The sequence below is a fragment of the Sturnira hondurensis genome, unplaced genomic scaffold (assembly GCF_014824575.4).
Source record: "Sturnira hondurensis isolate 20B ecotype Veracruz unplaced genomic scaffold, ASM1482457v3 Scaffold0022201, whole genome shotgun sequence".
NCBI classification, from domain to species: Eukaryota; Metazoa; Chordata; class Mammalia; order Chiroptera; family Phyllostomidae; genus Sturnira; species Sturnira hondurensis.
This window is the reverse complement of record NW_028094832.1, coordinates 9,805,956-9,810,788: the sequence shown is the minus strand read 5'-3', so window position 1 is coordinate 9,810,788 and position 4,833 is coordinate 9,805,956.

Sequence of the window (4,833 nt, the reverse complement as noted above, 5' to 3'; positions counted from 1 at the left end):
AACAATTCCTCTTGGAACCGTAAAAGAGGTGAGGTCACAGGAAAAGCCACTGGCCCCTGAACTGGGAAGACAGACAGGTGAATACAGAGAGTCAGAACCACGTAAACAGAAACCCATGAGCCTAAGCCCCCCTGCGAACTGGAGCAGGGGTGTCGGCATGAAGAAATTCGATAGACGAGAAGAGGCGAAACTCTGGTCTTCCGGTGTTTTATTCAGCTGTTTTGCTCCCTCCTTTTCCACATGTGCCCACTTTACAGCTCTCTGTTGCAGATACACCAAGTCTTGTACTATGGCTACTAAAACTTCGAAATTACAATTTTTGGACTAACAGTAAAAGGCATTCTTTACACAAAGTTGTTACTTTAACCAGGTGTTGGTTATGTAAGCCATTCCTAAATAGATACCCATTTCTTTTGTGGGAACAAACTTTCTTCACATAGAGAAACAGCGCTGCCTTCTTCCGTCAAATGCTCATGGGAAAATTCCAGGAAGGTCTCTATTCGGTGGGCCACCAAGCCCCATGTGCTTGCGTTCTTCGCTCCCAAAATCACATCATGGATACAAAGGAAGTCCCCACCTCCTCTGTGGGCATGAGGACATTGCGGGTACATCAAAGCAACTAGAAAAAGAGCAAGTACTGAATTGCAGGTTGCCATCAAACTCAGGTTGCCTTGGGATTTTAATACGCTGTTAAAATCAGAGCTCACAGTTATCCCTAGCACTTAGTTATACCCATGTCAATGTAACACACTGGAACTTAAATTTTAATAGACACACTGTAATTTGTGTAATTATAAAGAGAATAAAGGATAACTTCTATATGTTGCCACATATCTAACGTAACACAAGAAAGAAAAATTAATTAACCTTCCTAAGTTCTTCTGGTTAAGCTATAATTGAATTAACATGAGACAGATTGGACAATTAAGGTTTACATGTCATCTTGAGCTAAGGAGAAAGGAAAGGCTGTGGTTTGGAACTTCAAAGGGCAGGAAGGCAATTCCCATGGAAATAGAAAGCAACTGTTTGGTAAATAAATGTTTGCTAGGTCATCTTTAAAAATGGGATACAGAGAGGGCGTGGCCACCCTAAGCTTTGTTAGGTTTCTCCGTCTATCACCCTAGTTCAGACGAAATCACTGTTACCCATGATGACGGACAGCTCCCTTTCTGAAGCAGTTTCTCCACCTAAATTCTTTTAGGCAGTTAGGGAAAAAGTCAAAGTTCTTTCCTGAGTCTTTTATTCCTTCAAAATAACCAGCTTAAAAATCACTATCCAGAAAGATGTATTTTGGGGTGGCAAACTCTGCCCCCTCAGGAGTGAAACAAAACTTCTGGGCGAACATGCAACCAATAAAACTTCATTTTGAAGCTATATCTATTTTTCAGTTAACCTCAAAGTAAGACCCTACCATGTCTCAAAAGTAAGAACATATTTAAAATTCTCTATTCCCTTTGCTGAATACAGGGACAGGCAAAAGTAGGTTTACAGTTGTTGTTATGGAAAATAATACAATTAGTAAATAATAATATAAGAGTAAACGCTGTGCTTCGTGTACTTACTGCAAACCTACTTTTCTCCACCTCTGTGTGTTCACTTGCCTGCAGAAGGTTCAGTGAGTCCTGGCTGTAGAGTTTACATATTTAAATGTGTTATGATTGCATACCTGTATATTCCCTTTGCCTCCCAACTAACTACTTTACACAATTTCCCTCTAGTCGGGGGTGGGGGGAGATCATATTAACTTACACTTAGTTCGAGAAAGACATGGAAGGTGGGATAGTGCCTTTGAAGAGGCAAAAGGAAGCCATTAACAGTGCTCAGCAGACTTTAAAATTCTGAGAATTCATAGTAGTTCAGTAATGTTCAAACACTTGGGAACTTTTTTAGAATAAATGTATAAATCATTTTGTAGTGGTTCACAAGGTTTTGTTACAGTCATTCCTTCAACATAGAAAAATTTTACCAGATTGATAGACATAAAGAATTTCTGCAAAAGAGAAACTTGTTACAAACTAAGAAGGAAGGATTTATTGTAAGCAATGATGTCTCAATATTAACACGTAACCATTTGATAGGATTTTAGAATTCTAAACACAGCTTAGTGCATAACAGAGATGACAAACATTTTCATAAGGCAGAGCCGGATGAAGCTCAGTATGCTAATTTTCCCCAGAGGCTTAATTTTCTTACTCTTGCAAATCCGAATCTTTGTTGTAGTATGTATTTCTGGGTGTATTTGATGTTTGAATCTTTATGGTTAAAGGTAATTGACTTGAAAAAATGGAATAATTTTGATCTCACACACACATATGCACACTCATAATTCTGTAGCAAAAATGAGAAGTGTTACCCAAAGTCCACATATTGCCCATTAAAATGTTAATGAAAAAACGTGTTTTAAATTGACATCTTCCAAGAGGGATCCTACCTGGTTTCTTCCTAAGTCTTCCCTGTATTCCTTCCAAGGTTTCCTCTAAACTTTCTTTTTTTCCACCACCATTTATCAGCCTCAGTTTTCTACTCCTGATTTCTACTTAACTGCTTCCTTCTTTTATTCTTTGCCTCAAGCCCTGGGCAATGGGTACTTTTCACTGACATAGAGAAGGGGCATCAAGGGAGCAGATAGAAACTGGAGGGTGGCCTGGATGAGTTCCTGAAGGCGGAGGCTGTAAAGAGTTCTAAGCATCTTGCAGATGCTTTGAATTAATTCACTTTAGCACTCATGAACGTGGAGGAGGTGGGTACTATCGTTGCTCCCATTTTACAGATGAGAAGCTTAGGCACAGAACAGTTAAACGATGCTTACTTCCTAAGCTGCTGTGCCTAGAGATATCTGGAAGCCAATGACTCCTGAAGCTGAGAAGTATACAGATCCATTTTACTTTATTTCCTTTTACTGAGGGAAGAAGAAAAAAACTGGGACTCAAGGGTATCACTGACCAACAGGAGATATGGCCAACTGAACAAGAGGGCTTCAAGCTCAGTGTAAAGTCTACCAAATAAAAATGAAACAGGTAATTTTTATCTGCATTCATGGTTCTTTAGTTCAAAGAAACTAAATTTCAAGGGAGGTTGGAGAGGTAGGCTCTAAAATCACCAGAGGACAGGACAGCTTCAGATGTCCTGTGAGCAGGAATTGAGTGAGAGTGTCCGTAGGGCACCACCCTGACAACGAAGGTGGTCTCACTGCTTTTGTTCTGTTTACTTTCTTTGCCGTGGCCTCACCCCACTCAGAACTGGAGTCCTGCAGGAGACAGTGCGGGCAGCCACAGTTGAATGGTGATGTCCATCCTTGTCTAAGGAATGCAGGTGACTTTTCAGGTAACCCTGCCCAATCTACCCACACAGAGGGAAGAGGTCACCTCCTCATGGACTTCATTACAAAATAAGAAGGAATAGAAGCTGACAGGCAAAATACCCACCATCAAAAGTAATAGCATCATGTTCTCCAGTTTGTTGAATTAAATGAAATTACTTTCCCAACAGTAGGAGGAATTTTCTGGTAAAATTCAGGCTTAAAACAGGAGGCACTGCATAGTCAAGAATATAGTACTGAAAACCAAGGCCAACAGAAGGACAAGAATTAAATGTCATGTTAGCCCTAGCTGGGTGGCTCAGTTGATTGAAACATTTTCCTGTACACCAAAAGGTTGCAGGTTCGATTCCTGGTCAGGCCACATACATACCTAGGTTGCTGGTTCCATCCCCGGTTAGGGCACAAATGGGAGAGAAACAAACGATCAATGTTTCTCATATCTCACATCTCTCTCTCTCTAATCAATAAATATATTCTCAGGTGAAGATTTTTAAAAAGTCACATTAAGTGAATTAACTGGGAAACCCAAAGCAAAGCCTCAGGCCAGGCACTGAAGACACAACCTGAGACAAAATAAGGTAGGATAATGGAGTAATGTGTAGAAGACAGAAGACCACTCACTTTTATGTTCATGACCAACTCTTGGGCCCCCAGTGAAGAAAAGGTGATATCGCCTAACCAAGGTGATAACTAGGGTAAGGGAAGAGTTTGATTTGAAAGTGAAAGGAAATTTATGTAAATAAATAAATGGGAAGAAAGAATAACTCTTTTCCTATAGTATTCCAATTAATAAAATAAATTATGAAAAGAGAAAATCCACCATTTGTCAAACGATGTTGAAAATCACTGTTGCAGGTAAGAATCATTTCTGGATGCTAAAATTAGATGGCAAAAGTGTGATGATGAACAGGAGTTCAGTGTATTTGTGGAGTCTCAAATTATCTTCCTGCAATGAGGTTATTAATTACAAGGGGGACATTGTAACTTTACAGTGGAGAACCCTGACAGATGCCACCTTAAACAAGTGACTGAAGTTAACATAACCAGTAATAGCATATCAAAATCATGTATCCTCTGGTGTGATGCACTGGGAATTATGGGAACTGTGAGAAATAAATGTTTGTTGCTTAAGCCGCCCAGTCTGTGCTGTTTGTGTTATTGCAGCCCAAATGGATTACTACACCTGCTAAGACAAATGACCATTTATTCTATGCCTCACTTTTTAATAGAAGGAGCAATTAATAAAATAAGTATTATTTCAAAATTAACACACAAAAATGTATTAATTATTTTTAATTTATCCTAAGAAAAGAAATTCGTTTAACTTTTCAAGTTAGAAAGTTATTTTTATCTTCACCTTATGATTAGGAGTGATAAATCATTTCATCACATTATTCTGTCCCAATTCTTATTTCTTTAATCACCAATTCTAATCATTTTACACATGTAGATCAAAGTACATAATAAATACATAGGTTTCTGCAGGAAATCAAATTCGTTTTTATTGATTTCCA